Source organism: Pinus tabuliformis, chromosome 9, assembly GCF_031772625.1.
Source record: "Pinus tabuliformis cultivar Carrire ecotype Pingquan chromosome 9, CPIR1, whole genome shotgun sequence".
Lineage (NCBI taxonomy): Eukaryota > Viridiplantae > Streptophyta > Pinopsida > Pinales > Pinaceae > Pinus > Pinus tabuliformis.
In genome coordinates this window covers 1,235,844,680-1,235,864,048 of record NC_142307.1, presented here as the reverse complement: position 1 = coordinate 1,235,864,048, position 19,369 = coordinate 1,235,844,680, and positions in this window count along the sequence as shown.

Genomic DNA, 19,369 nt, shown 5'->3' with positions numbered 1-19,369 from the left:
ATCGTCATGGAGAACACATCATCCAGACCTCATAGGAGAACTAATCATCCTGCTACATAGTCATCATGGAGAACACATCATCCAGGCCTCACAGGAGAACCAATCATCCTGCTACATAGTTGTCATGGAGAACATATCATCTAGACCTCACAGGAGAACTAATCATCCTGCTACATAGTCGTCATGGAGAACACATCAACCAGACCTCACAGGAGAACTAATCATCCTGCTACATAGTCAACACGGGGTGTCACAGGGAAAGTTTTGATTCTTTTACCCTATACACGTACACCACCAAGGGATGGTGAGTCACCGTGTGGTCATCTGTCACTCCAAGAAGTACCACGCACCCCCCTTGAGTTCGTAGAGCTTAGTACATCATACTTGACCCTCGTTAGAGGGTCTCTGAACGACACCAAGTTGTTCTCAAAAAGTCAGGAATTTGACCTTTCCTGGAGGCTTTGTCAAAATGTCGGCATCCTGTTCATCTGTATCGATATGTTGGAGCCTTATAGCTCCCCGCTGCACCATATCTCGAATATAGTGGTACTTGATATCGATATGCTTGGAGTAATCATGAAATACGGGATTCTCTGGTAAATGAATCACACTCTGGTTATCACACAGGATCACAGTGGTATCCAATGTAAATCCAAACAGCTCACTGAAGAGCTTTCATAACCAGACTGCCTCACAAGTGGCCATGCTAGCAGCAATATACTTTGCCTCAGTGGTTCTTAAAGCCACCGACTTCTGCTTCCTGCTGATCCAGGATATCGAAGCAAATCCCAAGGAGAACCAGCACTAAGAAGTGCTCTAGTGATCCTCCACACTGCCTGCCCACTCAACATTTGAATAATCTTGTGGTTGCATATTTCAGCAGTGTATCTCAATCCATGAGAGATTGTGCCCTGAAGATATCTCAGAATATTCTAGGCACCAATCCAGTGAAGCTCAACCAAATATGAGCTCACCATGCTAACTGCAAAACATATGTCCAGATGGAGGTTCACCAAGAACATCAACGCGAATGAGTTTATGAAACTCAGAGGCATTTCCCAAATCTGGTCCGACATCACTACCATATAACTTCTGAAAGTTAAGATCCTCGAGGTAGTCACAGGCTTGCAGTTTATCTTTCCACATTCGGAATCCAACTCCCTTTGTCTTCTACAAATGAGAGGGTCTGCACCTGTCAGACATAGGTGCCGGTATGAGAGGTCTATCATCCACAACCTTCGGGTAATGGTTTGGATCAGTTTCACTCCTAGTGAATCTCAGCTTCATCTGACAACTATCAATCCTCTCATACTACGCTCGGGGTGTTTTTCTTCAAGCCATAGAGGGCTTTCTTCCACCTGCATACGTGAGATTCCTGATCATCAATCTCAAACTCCTCGGGTTGTTCCAAGCCTGTGGACCTGCTTTTCATCGATGAGTGCCACCTCGTAACCTTAGACTTCCATTGCTGAAATGGACACCAGGTTCTTCTTGTGATCAGGTACATAAAAGAGATTCTGTAAATGAATTGAGTTACCCCCATTCAGTTGAGGGATAACATTCCCAACATCCTTTCCAGGATAGGTGGCATCGGCTCCAAGTATAATCCCACGATTGTTTCCATCTCTACCAAATTAGAGAGTGTACCCATTTATCTGATGGAGTGCCTTGAAGCACTATAATCAATAAGCCAGATTCCCAAAGAATCTGAAGGAGAGGGCCAATACAAGATAACGCTTCTTTATCTTATCAAAAACAACATTTGATTCTTCATACCTGGGGTTTCTTGCTTTCTCTGAAGAGTCGGCCGTGTCCTTGATGTCCTGCATTACTTATCATTCCTCTGATCATTGAAGATGTCCCTGGAATGATTATTATCTTCATCAAGAGATGTGTCTCTGCCATTCGGACACTCCTTCGCATAATGGCCGAACTTATTGCAACCAAGGCATCCGCCTTTCCTTCCACCCTTAGATCTGAACTTCCCAATGAAGTGATCTTTAGGTAGGCCATCAGAAACTTCCGCTGCGCCATTCTGATAATATTCTCTGCTTCGACTTCACCCTTGGTGAATTAGAAGAGGGATGAGGAACCCATTGATCCTTTTGTCCTTTCCCAACTGTCTTCGGTGATTGCTCTTTCACTCTTGCTTGGGCATCGTCTTCACCTCAGCTCTGATACCATGTTAATTTTAGGTATGTTCTATGCTAGAGAAATTTATTTAATTTTTACAGTCATCAATCACATCAGCATTAAAGTAAACTACATATAGAACATAAATATAAATCGCAGAAGACAAGCCAAGACAAGAGGACACAAGATGTGGCGCCAGCCAGGGACAAACCCCAATGTGGGGAAACCCTTGATCAATTCTTCCTTTATGTTCTTCAAAGTTTAGTAGAGAAAGAGAGAGAGAGAGATAGTACATTTACAATAGAAGTCAACATTTTGACTTTATGATATCTGCATGAGATCAGTTGAAGACATATTGCTTCAACTGATTCTCCAAGGTGACTGCTTCACCTATCATGGTGTTGTAACTCGTACTCATGTTGCACCCGTCATTGTGCTACACCTGGTCACTGAGTTGCCCCCATCACTATGTTGCTCCCATCACCATGCTGCATTATTCATCATCATCATGTTGTCTCAATCATCATTATGCATGCCCATCATGCTGCATCATTCATCATTATGTTGCACTATATTTATGTTGCTTCATTATGTTGCCATATGTAATCCTTCAAACAGACCATCCAACCATACTCTACCTTATAGGGCTGCTAACTTCCAGAACGCAGCTCCTAAAAGGCCTCCAACTACTGGCTATGGCCTGTGGCCTAGCCCAGCAGTTGACTGTAACTTGGGTCCCTTGAAACAGTGATCCAAACAGCCCTTACACAACAGCCTCTAGCTCTTTCTTATTGTGGATTCTTCTTCCCAGCATACCGAGTTCAAGAATAGCTTGATCATGCCCAGAACAGTCCACACTGTCAGCTACAGGTATGTGACTTTAACCCTGAGATACTACCGTTTGTTGTGGCATAAGTCCACTCTTCTTTCTGCGTCTTAGGTCTTTATATGCTGCTGATTAGGGCCTCTTCTTCTGTGGCTAATAGAGCTGCGTATAACGCTTTTTCATGACAGCAAATAAGAGTGTGAATGGTGGCTGCCAATTAGGTCTCTTGATGTTGCGGTTAAGGTCTCTTCTAGACCTGCGGTTAGGGTCTTTTAGGGCTTCCTTTGACTGCGTTAAAACCTTTCCTAGCTGCGTTATAGAAGCTCCTAGACAACGTAGATTAGGCCTCTCCTTAACAACTAATTAGAGTCTCCTTGGACCACGGATTAGGGCACCACTTGACAGTAGATAAGGGCATCACGTTGACTATGTATAGGAGCTCCCTTGACTGTGGCTAGGGCACATCTGAACTACGGCTAGGGCATCATACTTTGGGCCAGCATATCTTCATTGTGTCTCTCCTTCACCAAAACCCAAAGACGTGGAGAGGAGGAGACCACACATGAAGAGGATGTGTCTTGCAAATGATTTCAAGTCCTCTATATTTATACTAAAACATAGATGATGAATAGACACGACTATTGGGCTTCTGAGCCTACACAAGTTGCTGGCCGACTAGACAATTTGTCTTATAACATAAATAAATTCATAACTCCATGAATGCTTATCAGAATTGGATGATCTTAGATCAATCATACACCTCTCGATGAGAGGGATCCAATAAAAATATCAGTTGCCATAAATAAGATGACCCACATGGAGTTTGGCCCTAGTTGCCAATTTTAACACTCTCTCTCCCTCCTCTCTCTCTCTCCCTCTCTCCCCCTCTCAACAACTGCCACAAGTGAAGCATGATTGAGTAATACACCAATTTTACCACTATAGTAGATAAAATTATTTCTTTAACTTCTGATTCGCAAATGACTCGATTAGGAGATAGTACATGAAGATTTATTCCCCATGCGTAATCCTACATATAAACGTTGGGGAGGACGAACACTGAGTTGGAATAGACCTACTAATATACCCAAAATACCCATTGTTATATGATGAGAAGTTATTCCTCCTGGAACAAAAGGATCAATACCTTTAGCTCCCCATGATGGATCCATTGGTTGTATACATCTCCATCGATGTTGTTCTTCGACTGGAAGATCTAGAGCCAACTATTGAGACTTTGGATTGTCTGGACACGTACTCTGTGAGATGGCCCATGCATGTTTATTGCCTGGGATAAAAAAATCAAGTTGGTAGGAAAAGAAAAAAAGTAATTGAAGTTTCTTATGATAATAGGATATAGTACCCCTAGGTACTATATCCCATTATTGTTTTGTGTACCCATTCTGATTATGATATAAATAAATGGTGTGGAGTATTGTATTGGCTCCTCGGTGGCAACAATAGGTTGGGGCATATATCCCCTAAGTGGGTTGGGTAAGTGAGGTAGTGAAAAGTGGTAACAGTGAAGTAAAGGGGTGGAGTTAAGTCTACATCTCTCGGATAAGCTTCTCGGCTAGGTGGTCTTATTAATAGAAGAGACATTTGTCGATAAGCTTATGCCTTCACTCTAATAAGTATGATGAGAAGTATAATTCTATTCCTGATCTTATAATAGAAGAATCATTAGATAATGGAAAATAACCAACTAAATATAACTTTTGTATCTGAGAAGATAAAGGTATAAGTGCAAGAGAGATCTTCGTCATTTTGGATTACTCAGATCAATGCAGCAACTCGTGCTAATGGGGTTTCTTATAATAGATTCATCCAATATTTGTACAAGAGGCATTTGCTTCCAAATCGTAAAACACTTGCACAAATCGTTGTATTAGATAGTAATTGTTTTTCCACCATCTTGAACATTCAAAAATGCCCATGCCATTATGCATTCTCCTCTAGGAGATGACTATTTTAATGTAATGCATTCTATGTTAGAAACGGAAAGAAATTTTACTCCTGCAACTACTACTATAGTAGATCGTCACGTACTAGCACGTGGATCTCGAAAACGAACATCTAGTTTTAACCTATGGCAAAATACGATACGAGATGTAGAAACTTTTCACATTGATGAAACAGAACGAACAGATTGGTTCAATTTTTGCCATATACAATTGATAAGATGATCACTACAGATCTATATATGATCATAATATGGAATGGATAAGTTAATTTGTCTTAAATTATTGATTAGGCGATCTGAATACTTCAGATTAATAGGATGATTAAGGATTTCCTAAAATAGGAGGAAGTTGCCCATAATGAACGAATCATACCTTGTCTTGTTTCAACTTTTCCAGTCATCTTAGATACGATTCTAAAATATTGGATCTTCCGTCGTTTCAATAGTATATCTCCTTCACTTGTAGTAATTTATCATTCGATGAATGAATAAAGAATAGGTAGGTTGCTTTCTCTGACCGAAATAATTGAAACAGAATAATAAAGTGTCTCCCGTGTTCAGGAATTAGCTATTCCTCCCCTTCATTCTTCTCCTGGTGCAATCATAATTTCACCATACTTATCAGAAGGGAATGTGATTACAATAGGGAAGAGATAAAGGGATATATTTGTGGTGCAATACGGGAATACAGATCAATTTGAGATTTAGATTGGTAATAGTATGTTACCTATGACGAACGAATTCTTAGGAATTCCTGGTATCAATATAAAAGGCATGTTTGATCTTCTTTGAGGAATATTCCTGAGGTGCAATGAATTGATCCATGTACTCACTCTCTCTCTCTCTCTACCTCTCTCTCTCTCCCCTCTCTCTCTCCATTTCTCTCTCCTTCTCTCTCTCCCTCTCTCTCTCTCTCTCCCTCTCCCTCTCCCTCCCTCTCTCCCTCCCTCCCTCTCTCTTCCCCCTTCCCTCCCTCCCTCTCTCTCTCCCTCTCACTCCCTCTCTCTCCTCTTTCTGTCCTTATCTCTCTCTCTCTCCCCCTCTCTCTCCTCTCTCTCTCCCTCTCTCCACCTATCTCTCTCTCCCTCTCTCCACCTATCTCTCTCTCCCCCCCTCTCTCCCCCCCTCTCTCTCCCCCCTTCTCTCTCTGTCTCCCTCTCTCCTCTATCTCTCTCTCCCCCCCTCTCTCTCTCTCCCTCTCCCCCCTTCTCTCTCCCCCCCCCCCCCCTCTCTCTCCCTCTTTCCCTCTCTCTCTCTCTTCCTCTCCCTCTTTCCCTCTCTCTATCCCTCTCTCTCCCCCCTCTCTCTCTCTCACCCCCTCTCTCTCTCTCCCCATCTCTCTCTCTTCCCTCTCTCTCTCTCTCTCTCTCTCTCTCTCTCTCTTCCCTATCTCTCTCTCCCTCTCTCTCCCTCTCCCTCTCTCTCTCTCCCCCCCCTCTCTCTCCCCATCTCTCTCTCTCTCCCCCTCTACCTATCTCTCTCTCTCCCTCTCCCTCTTTCCATCTCTCTCTCTCTCCCTCTCCCTCTTTCCCTCTCTCTCTCTCTCCCTCTCCCTCTCTCCCTCTCTCTCTCCCTCTCTCTCTCTCTCTCTCCCCTCTCCTCTCTCTCTCTCTCTCTCCCCCCTCTCTATGTTATATACCTAGGGGGGATAATGTGGGGTACCAAGGGAGGTACCCAAGGTAATAATGTAATAATGGGATGGGCCATAGTAATAAATAAGGTGGTTAACCCATGTCATGTAAGGGACCACAAGTAGTTAATAATAATGTAAAGGGCCCATGGTATTAGTTGATGGTATGAGGAAACCATGGTAATGATGCATGGTATTGTATGTATGAGGCCTATATAGAGGCTAGAGACTCCACATGGAGAGGATATGAAGAGAAGTATTCTTGTATGAACAGGCATATGGCTTGTGGAGTGTTCTCATTCCTTAAGGAGTGAATGTATGGTGTTGCCCTACCTTAAGGGTTTGGCAATAAAGAAGCTTTTCTATCTATTTCTATCTTGTTATTCTTGGGTTATTTCTATTATCATAATATTTCCGGGTCAGATCTATAACACGCAAAGCCTTCAGGTTGCTTCATGTAGATTTCCTCTTCCAGATCCCCATGAAGAAATGTTGTCTTCACATCCATCTGTTCTACCTCAAAATCAAAAGCAACAGCAACAGATAAAGTAATCTAATAGAAGTTACCTTGGCAATTGGAGAAAAAATATCACCAAAATCAATTTTCGACACCTCAGAATAACCTTTTTGCTATAACAGCCCCGAAATAACAATACGTAATTAATTAGATTAATCAAGCGATTTATAATCAACACGCAATTTATCAACTAGTTAACATTAAATTTCAAAAGAAATGTGAGAAGAGACAACTTACCTGTGGAACGCTAGTTGAACGCTAGTTGAATTCTGCTAATTGCAACAAAGTCTTGGGGACGACTCTCCACCCAACCGTAGGCTCAATTGCACAAAATCTTGCTACAACTGGCCACCCCCGAGCCCTCAATCAACGTACTACTGCCAGGGTATCCTTTGTCTCACAACACTATTCTCCCAAGAGAATGGATGATGGAATCATGGAATGATGGAATGCCTCTCATCTTCCTCACCATCTATTAAATAGAGCAAACATTGGAAGGGGAACCACATGCACACACTCCATGTGTCAACATGCAACTTTACTGCTTTCTTATTTTATTCTTTTGTTTTCTACTTTCTTGTTTTATTTCTTTTTTTTATTTTTTGATAGCTTTATTGATTTTTACTATTTTTCTGTTTATTCTTATTTATATTTATTTAGAGCATGTAATTAATTTATTAATTTATTATTATTTATTATTTATTTACTATTACTATTTTTATTTATTGTTTATTATTTATTTAATATTATATTATATTATTTATTATTTATTATTTTTATTATTTATTATTTATTATTAAGGGACATTACATTTATTTTGTTATTTATTACTTCATGTAACAGTCCCGACACCCTCTGCTGAACTAGTATAACCAACAGGCATCGAAAGTTTCACAACACCCAGGAAATCCCAAGGAATCTCTATCCTTTTTCCCACTTTCGGAATCAGGCATAAGCCTCCTCGGTCTGTATCCTAGTCCAAGGCTGGCCCCAAGGCTCGCGCCTGACTCAAACCTCATCTGCCCCCAAGGCCCCAAGGCAGGCATCCGATACAATGCTCAATGTCTCCGAGCATCTCGCAAGGTTGGCCCACTCCCTCCACAACTCACTAAGGCGCACAACCCCAGGCATCGAAGTCCTTACACCCCTACCAAACTTCGGCATCCCAATACAATACTAGGCACCTAGCCTTCAATATCAGGCACTTGGCCTCCTCAAGATGGTCCCATAGCCCTCAAGAGCTATCCATCAAGAGCTATACAAGACAAAGGAACCACTGGCATATGTAGTGTTGATTGAGTTTTTCCCCATCCCATATGGTGTTACTTATTCTCCCTCGTGCATATGGGCTCACACGAGCTCATCAAATAAACCGGCCCCCTCGGCCCATTTGTGGAGTCTTGTCAATCATCACACCTCAACATGCAACAAATGCATTAGCTATACCATCATAGTATCATAGAAAATAATCCACATGCCAAGTCTTGCATGTTATCATGAGAACATTCATCATTGTTAATCGCAACATTATGCATAATAATGAACCGCATGCTCATGCATGTCATAAAGTTGTACGCAACTATGACATGCTTCACCTCATGAAATACCATCATAAATTATAACATCAACATATTTGCATCAAAGACATATCATGACTTCACATAATAAATGAACCACATGTCAATAAACCTCATATTATGGCATCATAATTCCTATGCCACATTATGCATATCATATCCATCATAAGTATTCAACTTTAAATGCCTATCATCACGTAGTAAATGAATATGTCAATATACCTCGACATAACATCATAATGCCTATGCATATCATCATCATCATAAGGATACATCACCACTATAAGAACCTCATGTGCATCATGATCCTTCTACCATTATATCACGAAATCTCATGTAACATTATAGTCAACATCATAACACTTAATTAAACTAAATTGAAATCATAGTGTACGATTTAGATGCATCATAAGGTTTAAACAATAAAACATGATTTAGATGCTCTTTCTAGCGCCATGATCTGGTAGCATGATTCAAAATCTGAGCACTTGTTCAAGGAGGTCCAAAACTTATATTCTATGATCCAAATTACTATCATTGTATTTTTGTTTAAAATCTGAGCTCAGGAAAAGGTGTGTTCAGTCTTATTTCTTATGGTATGATAAGAGTATCTGTTTTGTAAGAACAATATAGAAGAGAACCTATTGAAGCACATCAACAACACATTTTCTCTAAAGGCAATACAGGTCTGTAGCAGCATTTCTTCTGTGGCATCTTAGTTATGACAACATGTTTTCTCTATGGACAAGTTTTATGATATTACTCTGTGACCCGTGGTAGCTTTTGGGAACATTCTGATTCTGTTGTTATACTTAAACATCAATCAAAACTTGTGAAGCGATCCAAAAATTCGATGGTAGCTTGATACAAAATCAGTGACATATCTCTGTGAACATTGGTGTATAAAGTGTGAATTATGGTAGAAGTAATCCTAGGTGTGCAGTAGGTCCAAGACCAAACATCATTATAAAGTGTGTAACCACAACAAAAAGAATTATGACAACCAATGATCAAAGTTTTGACTAGAAGAAGCTCATTCCTGTGGAAGAGACTCGGTGGAAGAATTATATTTAAGTTATCTATGACAAATTCTGAGGCACAATTCTCTGTAAGTAATATGAAATCTTGAGGCATAACAAAAATGTGAAAGTTATGAAGCTTTATTTCAGTGAAATAAGTGCGAAGTTCTGAAGCTCTGAGACACGAAATTATGTGGCCTATGCGAAGTTCTAGAATTCCACGTTGTGGCCATGGAGACCTGGGCTCGAATCCCAGCAGCCAAAAACTTGGTCATCTTAGAGTCCTACTTGTGGATAGTTTGAAATCTATGTAAGCTACAAGAAGACAGAGTTTGCCTGCAATCTGTTATTAATCCAGAATTTTATAGTTCTCGCTCAAGCTTTGCTTTAATCATGGGTTTCTCATATGATTTTTAGGAAGCTTCATGTCAAATACGATAATTCTGAAGTGCTTCTTCAACCAAGGAGAAGAAATCCTCCCATGAGATTATCTTATCACAGCTGAATGATCCTTCATAGCTAGATAAAAACTACCAACATGTCAATTACTCAATCCATGATAAGGAAGAGTCTTTCTCATTCATGCATCCATGTCTATAAGACCATTCTTCATAATATTCTGGCATAATATAACAAATATGAAAAAATCAGAATCTTCTGCTCATCGTGCTCGAGAAGTCCCAAAATCTTTCATGTGCTTTCTTCAAAGAACTATTCTAAAGTGCCATGCATTTCTTATCCTTTTTACTCCATGGTTGACTAGTGATAATAAGTTCAATTACATATCTCTCATAGGTGTATTAATCATAATTTCATTCCTCACACTATCCAATATAGTACTTAAGTTGCCTTTTAAATACCAGAGATAACCTGCAAAGTTCCTTCTGATGAATCAAAGTGTTGTATGTGCAGTCTTCCCAGGCCTAAAAACAAAAACGAGCCTCATGTATCGGTTCCATAATCGTAAGAAACACTTTATGGATAACTTGTCTTGCAAGGGAGGAGGCTAGAAACTTGACATTAATATTTTCAATTTTCTGTAGGTTAGATGTTGTCTTGTCTGTGGGAGACTTGATGTTGTCTCCATGAAAGGCTTCTGTGAGGATGAGTAGAATGGTATTTGATATAATTTCTGCACAGAGGGTCCAATTCCAAATGTCCCTACATATTATTATGAGAGGAATTGTTATTATTATTTTCCTTCAGCTGCAGGTATCTTGGTTTTGACTGGGTTAATCTGAACCATGTGATTCTCAAACAAAGAATCGAACCACAGAGTTTGAGCAGACTATAAGAGAAGATACATGTCAAGCCGATGTTAAAACATAATAAGTCACTGTCACGCCACTGTAGTGATTCATGATGATGAGCCAAAAATCGAAGTAGAAGTTGATATAGAGATGTCATCGTAAAAATATAGCTATGCTTGTAGTTTTGCCTATGCCAATATTGTTACTGCCATTAGTCATAGGTACATCAATAGAACATAGTGGTTGTATTGAGATCCTGAAGAAAATATATAACTGATCCATCCATTAGACTTCTGCAACACTTTTCCATATTAGTGAGTGAGTAACTTGTTAGAGACTTCTTGTGACTGCTTCAGATAGTACTTCAAGACAAGTCCAAAGGATGACGAGACTTTTCAGATTGGGTATAATTTATGGATCCTAGATCTTGATGCAAATTTGATGTCACAAAATAGGGCTTATGCTGCCATAAATTTACCCCATAAATTCTTTTATTCATACTACGAAGTCAACCTTCCATGTTCTGAATTGTGACACCCATGGTTGAGACTTAAGTGGTGTCTTTACACTGATATATAAGATCACAAGCATAACAGATTTGACATAGATTTGATATGATTGTCCATGTAGATAGTCCTCAAAATTGGACACAATTTTCCTCATATACCACTAAAAAAAACATCCAACGAGACTTTAACAAATGCCTTGATAAGCCAGAGAAGGATTTCCTTGAATTGGGCTCAAATTAGAGGTTAAGATTATCACAATTGATGCTTCAAAAAATTTAAGCTCAAATACTAGGTAGAGATGACACAAATTTGTAAAGGGCCAAAAATATTATATAGATAAGCCTCTGCTAAATATGCTACAGGCCTTAGAAGATCAATGGAGGAAGACTTAAAACAAGCTCGGATGTGAATTGCTTTAGAAACCCATACAAATTTTCCTTAGATAATAATATCACACTATACCTCAAGAATTCTCAAAAGAACAAAGTGACAAGGGTCTGAACCTGTGATAAAGATGAACCTTCTTTGGTGGCATCCGTAACTTCTATGTCACTGAATTTTACAAAATTTCTCAATAGCAACATGTGCGTAGACCTAAGGGATGTTACCTAAAGATTTGTCAGTGAAGTTAACAATGATAAATAAAAGTGTGTCATGAATATTTAAAGCTCATTGTATACATTGTGTTCTGAAGGTAAAAATGATCATGCCTATGGAAGGAACCATAAACTCTGAAAAATATAACTGTACGGATGATGAAGTAAGTCTTGCCTTTTTAAAGACCGAGCCTCTCTGAGATATATCTTTGTCCAAAATTCAGGCATCAACTCTATACTACAGAACCAATAATAGTTTATGGAAGTGTTGATGCCTCGAAAATCGTTGCATCAACATCGGGGGATAACCACCTGGTCCGGACCTTAATTCAACTCCTTTTCCGTTTGGGATGGTGGCTCCGACTGGATATAATGGGACCAGTTTCCCAGTAATGAATAAAAAGGGATGGATAAGTGATTGGTTTTCTAATAAGTGATAATGAATGGATGACTTAATCTAAAAGCGAAAATACAAATGACTATTCTATCCCGGGAAGCTTCTATTCTCAAGTGCAACGTTTGATGATCTTTGTTCATCAATAGGCATATAGATGACTCTATTCAATAAACATAGACATTCATTCATATAATAATTGCTTTGTTCAAATAGTTGAACAAAGTAATTAATAAAACATTGTTACACTTATCTTTTTATATTACTGATACATGTATGATTAAAAGAAAAGCACGCTGTAAACATCCAATAGTGGAAAGTACAAAGAATGTTGTTAAAACACATGCATATATTCAATAATAGCAAGAATGATCAAATAACAATTCACATAAAAAGAATGAATTCAAACATAGATAGTAGTACCATATGAGCTACAAATCATTCCCAACATCAATCACAATTCGAATTCCTTCTTCCGACTCAGAAATACTTTTAAATAAAGGCAGTAGTGCACATCCACATAAAAGCTTCGTTATCAAAATTGGAATAATTGGCCCTGTTAGCGCTTGAAATTTCACCTTAGGCTGAGAAAGGTAAACCTCAAGGCAACACCAAACCACTTCGCCTCGTAGCTAGCCCTACGGGGCGGGAGAGGGCTCTCTCCGGTCTATCTCGGTGAGATCTTCAATGGATGAGATGACCAATAGGGTAACACTAATTTTAGGCTAGTAAACTGATCAAAAGGTTGATTTGGGGTTTTTTAGGGTTTTTGGTGGCAAATTGAGGGGATGGCAATTTTGGGTGCGGGGATTGGACACAGTTTCTGCAGGGGGTTCTTTGGGGCGAGGTAGGAGACAGTATTGATGCCTTTGATTGAGGTGGATGGTCAGGAATGACAGGTGAGGAGCTAAGGAGAGCAAACAATAACTTTGAATTCTCCTTAAACAGTAGAAAACATTGAAATTAAACAAACTTAAAAGCAGAGCATGACAGCCATGAATTCTTACTTTATCACTTCGTTTGTTTAATGTGCAGAAGGAAAAGAAAGGAAATGATTCACATAACACACTTACAAGTACATAGAGAAACACACCATCAATACATGTAACCACAAGAATCCCAAAAAGGACTGCAAAACCCTCGTCTTCCTTAGCCAAAAATTGCAGAGATACAGTGAATAATACAATGATAGCTTCTCCCTCAAGAGTCCAACCATGAAAATGAGCAAGAAAGTACATAATATAGATGATCTAACCTCTTTCCCTGCCTCCATGGGTCGAGCTCACTATCCTAGGAGCTGTTTCAACCACTTCTAAACTAAGCACTACAAACTAGGCAGTCAAAACAACTTGCCTCTATAAGTTAGGAAATCAATTCATTCATTTAATTTTCACCTTTTTCATGAATGAATCTTATAGAATAGGTACATAAGAGTAAAAGTGTCATAAAAGTACAATAATTACATCAAAGAGCCTAATAATCCACCCCAAAAAGTCAAACAGGGTCAAACTGCGTTTTTTTGAGCTGTACACTGAAATTTGGAAAAGTTTGCCTGACGGGTCGCGCGCCTCTGCCTGACGGGTCGCGCGCCTTTGGGACCACATTTTGGGCACTTCCAGGTGTCCAAATTGAGCAAGAGTAGGCTTGTTGGAATGGTCTATGAGTCTACTTTCCAACCCAACTGGAATTTCTGAATTTGGTGGTCATTTGCCCCTCCAAAATTGCAATCTCCCAAGACTTCTTTCTGCAACTCAAAAATGTGGCAGAAAGTCAATTTTTGCTTTTTTTTTACTTTCTGGAGGCCCAAAACTTCATAAAATCTCAAGTCCATTGATGATCATATGTAACTTCTCATGACAAATCTGGAAATGCTGAGTTTTTGTAAAATGGAGTTGCCGGGATGAAGGGTCGCGCGGGGGGTGAGACCCGTTAATGGACAAAAACCTGTAAATTGCCTGAAAAATCAAAATTGACCCAAAATTTTCAAAATTTCTTGGGATTTGTGCTGTGGCTGGGCTATTTAGTTCCTTGGTCCTTCAGTGAAGCTTCGGCCAAGATATGGAGGGGATCAGGCCTCTTTCTCCTTTTTTGTGCCTTGGCCAACCGCCTTTGGAACATCTTCATCTTTGCCTTGCACACGTGCATTATTGCCCAGTAATGGTTCTTCATGTTCCTCAGCAATTTCTTCTCTTGGTTGGCCTTAGCCAACAGCCTCTCCAAGTGTGCATTTACCCGGATGAGCATGGACTCTCGGTCAGCGGGCAATGGATCACCGGGTCTTCTCCGGTTCAAATTGCGGTCACTACGAATCCTCCACAACTCATCAAGAGTTTTCTCATCCTCCAACTGTTTGTTGCGCTGCTCGAGGTATGTGATGGTCCATTGTGCCCCCTCTAATCTCCTCTGCAAGGCATCATTTTCAGCTCTGAGGTGCTGAATGATCTCCTTTGCCTCTCGGCTAGGAGAACTGACACCAAGATCAATAAGCTCTATATCCGGAACACCTGATGGTCCCTCATCAATCTTGGGCTCTTTGCCCCTCCCTCGTACCTGTGCTGTTGAAGAAAGTGAGGCCCCTTCCACCTGATGTGGAGATAACACTCGCTGAGCCGATGAAGAAGGCGAGACCCCTTCCACCTGGTGTGGAGATAATACTCGCCTGGCTGCTGCAAATAAGGCCCTCTGGCCTCTCTGATAAGTAACCAAAGGTGAGGAGATGACATGTCTAGTGACAGGGATGTCATGCTGCTGTGAAGGTCCTCCCTCCTCGTGAATAACCTTAGGATGTGGCGGTGGTGGTACTGTGAAAAGCTCACGAGAGATGAACTCCTCCCATGAGATGCCCTGCTGAGCCAACTGATGTAATACCACTAGCTGAATCAAACCATAATGGTAAAGGCTCCTGTACTGTTGTGCCGGGCTCTTCCTTTGCATCATGGACACCATCTTCTCAATGTTCTGATAGAAGAAAACAGGGATGTTCATCATCCGTACCCGGGTGAAGTGCATCAAGAGGCGAATATGGTATGAATATACCTGTGAAAATCTGCCCTCACAGGTAAAATAGTGCATGATGAGCCTCATCATGGGAGCATACTCGCTCCTGAGAAATCTGAAGGGAAACACTCCTGTCAAGTGTCTCATGAGTGTTGGTCTAACAAAAGGCTCAAAATGAACACTGTCCAGCACCTTGCGCTTGTTCCATACCTCTCCAACATTAGGTATCCCTGTGGCCTGTGCAATCACCTCAGGTGTCAATGTGAAGTCCACCCCGGCAAGGTCGACATGTCCATCATGCAAGTGTAAAACAAACAGGTGAGCCAACTCTCTGTGGTGCTGAATCCGAGAGATCCTCTCACAAAACTCATAGCAAGACATGTACTGGAAACATGAGACTGCCATAGGACAAGCTTGTAAATCTGTCAAAGAGGTGGGCTCCTCTCACTTATGATGACCACCCTTACCACCCTTATGAGGCCTCCTCTGTATCTCAATCTCTGAATCTGATGCCTGGTCATCACTCTGCTCATAGGTTTCGGTTTCTGACATTGTTTAAGGAGCAGAGTGGCCAAAATGTACTGCTGTTTCTGCTTTGTAAAATGCTGATTTGTATGCTGTTTCAAGGGGGACAAGGAGCATGAAGGGAATGTTAGGGGAAGGACACTTTTAAAGGGAAAATGGGAATAAATATATAAAACAGGGATCCAAGGGAAAAAACATTGCAAACATCATTGCATATGCATCATTATATACATTGTTTACATGGGTAATGAGAGGTAGGGTTAGGGCTTAATTTTTCATTTTTTAGGGAAGAAGGGAAGGGTTTGGATTTTCTTTACAATTTAGCAAGGGAAATTTACATGGAATATCAAGGAAAAAGAAATGGGAATGGGGAAAAAATGATTACAAGGGAATACTCTTAAAACAGCATAAAACCCTAGGCATTTTTACAAGTTCAAACTACAGCAACAAGGAGCTTTTCTCTTGCACATGGAGATCTTTAAAAATGAATTCATGATGTCTTTAATCATAACAAGCAGCAATTTATAAGTTTGGAGGGCCTACCTCAGGCAATTTAGCGATTTGTTGGCTCCTTGGATGAATTTGCAGGCAATTTTGAAAGGAGGACGCTGACGGGTCGCGCGCCTCACCCAACGGGTCGCGCGCCTCTGACGGGTCGCGCCCGTTATAAGTTTACACTGCTGGAATGGCGCTGACGGGTCGCGCGCCTCTGACGGGTCGCGCGCCTGTCCAGCTCCCAAATTCGCTCAAACTTTCACTCAATCGCTCTTGCAAGTAGCTTGGATGCACAATGAGGGTCGATGGAGGGAGATTGGGCCTTTATAGCTTTGATTTGAAATAATTTCATGCCCAAACCCACTTTATAATGTTTTACTTTGACACTTTATAAAATTGACTTTTCTTGGTTTCCTTTGCCCTGAAGTTGACTGATTTGATGCTTTTCTTTGATGCTTTTTTGCAGGGATATCGTCTGAGGGATCTTGGCAAGGGACCCAGGGTTTCATACTGTCCTTGGAAGCTTTTTGAAATTTCATCACTTTTTACAAAAATTTGAAAAATGACCTTGGCTTTAAAAACAGAGTTTTTAAATCCAAGGTGAACATTAACTGTACAAGATTGAAATTTGCGAAGAAACATCTTTAAAATCATCCCTTTGGCTTGCTGAGCACTTATTGACCTTCAGAGACATGACCTTGTAAACCATTTTGACCAAAACCCTAGACCTAGGAATTTGACCTCAAGACAAGACAAGACAAGCTTGAAAGTGACTAAGGACTGAAATGACCTGATCCAGCAATGCCAAGAGGGGGACAAAGACACCAGCTCCTCCATCAGGGTTATGGCATGCCTAATGGGATGCAAAAATTGACACTGATGAGACACCTACTTATGCAAATGCAAAGAGCTTTGATCACTGATGGAGGGCGACAAGACCGACTCTAACAGGCCCAGTCTTTATAAAATATGTATACCTGAAGTACAGTAGTGCAACTTCAGGTTTAAGTCATATACAAAAACTTACAACCCTTTCCAATGCATTGAAAGGGTCTATAAATACTTAATTAAACTAACTAACTACAAAATTAAAATGCTACTAAATTGGTACAACTTGATCTTGAATATCTTCCCCATAGCAATCTGGCAGTCGGCAGCATGATTCATCACTCTGACTGTTTGCCTTTCGACCTGAGTTGGCATATCGCTAGCATTGGTTCCACTTCTTGAGGGCGGCTGAGACGAGAATTGAGTTGAGCAGCATAGGTGGCATCGTGTATATCGGGAATGATACACTCGATTGCATCTGTTAGGCACTTGAGGGCAGCTCTCTGGCTGTATGGTTTTACTAGGAACAACCAATAGGTGTCCCAAGTTAAACTGTTAATACCTGTGATCAATCTCCCATTCTTTTCTAGCTCTTGATAACATGATTGCTCCAATGTTTTGGCCGATAGTAATTTACCTGGTGTACACTGAGAGATCATATTAGATAAATAGAGAGTATCATTAATTAATTCAATCAAATTACTAGTGGATAATTTGCATCTAGAAACTGCTCTCTCTGCCTTCATCAACTGGGACTGCCACTCCATAAATAGGATTTCTTTATGGGATTTTAAGATTTTAGGAAAATTTGTTGCCTCTCCCTCATTCATGTCCTGCCAATTAAGAAAATTTGTCAAGGTTTCATCGGCCTGCTCGAAGTCTTGTCTAGCATCGACTGATTTATCGATTATTGATGCTGTTATGTGACACAGGGGTTCGACTTGAGCAATTTTATGACATAATAATCTTATTTGTGTTACCAGTGCCTTATTAATCTGTAGTGCTTCTGCTCTGAACTCAGTAGGCTGTGGAAGATTCTTGAACTTTTCTATTTGACTTGATAATTGAGCAATTTGCTCATCTTTTGTCTTTACCATCTGTTCATTCATTGCTTTAAATTTTGCTAATTCCTCCGACAGTTCTTTTTTCTTTTGAATCGCACTCGAATCGATCCTTTGTTTCTCTTCATGTAACTTCTTATTCAATTGATTATTTATCTGTTGCTGCGTGGACAATTGCTGTTCTAATTGTTCTACTTTATGTTGTGCCTCCGATAGATGTGCTTGTAATGAAGCGATGGCCTGGTCTTTCTCTTTTAACAAATTACTCACTTCCGATGCCTTGTCCATGGTGGCCACCCAATAGGCTCCAGCATATTGGGATAATTTTGTTAGGTCATCAGAAGGATCAAACTCCTCCTTCCAAACTACGCTGGATGTCACTGTTTGTTCAAGGAAGAGGGAAGGTTGATCAATCCTTCTCCTTTTCCTCTGTCGCTTTACTACGGCCCTGTGCTTTGGGCTGTAAAAGACATCCAATGGAGCTATATCCTCCACTTGCAAAATGATTTGATCCAAAGGATCTTTGGGAATTATTTCTATGTCTGTAGTAGGGGGTAGACAGTTGGTTCCTTCGCTTGTAACCTCTTTTGATGCTTTATCCTATGTATCAGCCGCTTTGGATGTATTGGCTTCTCTTGAGCTTTCTAGATTGCTTATGATTGAATCGAATTGCTGCCATTCCTGGAGCAACCTTGGGTCAATCTGGGTATCGACATTCACATCCTTGCTGCTCTGCTCCTGCTGCCTTTTCTGTTCTTCTTCACATATCCTCTCTTGTTCTTTCCTCTGTGCTTCCTCCTGTTCTTTCCTCTGGAGTTCCTCCTGCTCTCTTGTTTGGACTTCTCCAGCAATTTCTGATGTAGCAGGAGGTTCGTTGGTAAGTCGTTGTTCAGGCTCGCTTGACTGTGTCATCGGGGCAATGGCTAACAAATCTAGAGGCAGAGTTTGCAACCTCTGCTCTCTAAGTTTGTTAAATTCGACTAACCCGTCGTCCTGATATCTTATTTTAGCTATCACTTGAATCTGAAATAATGACTCAGCCCAGGAGA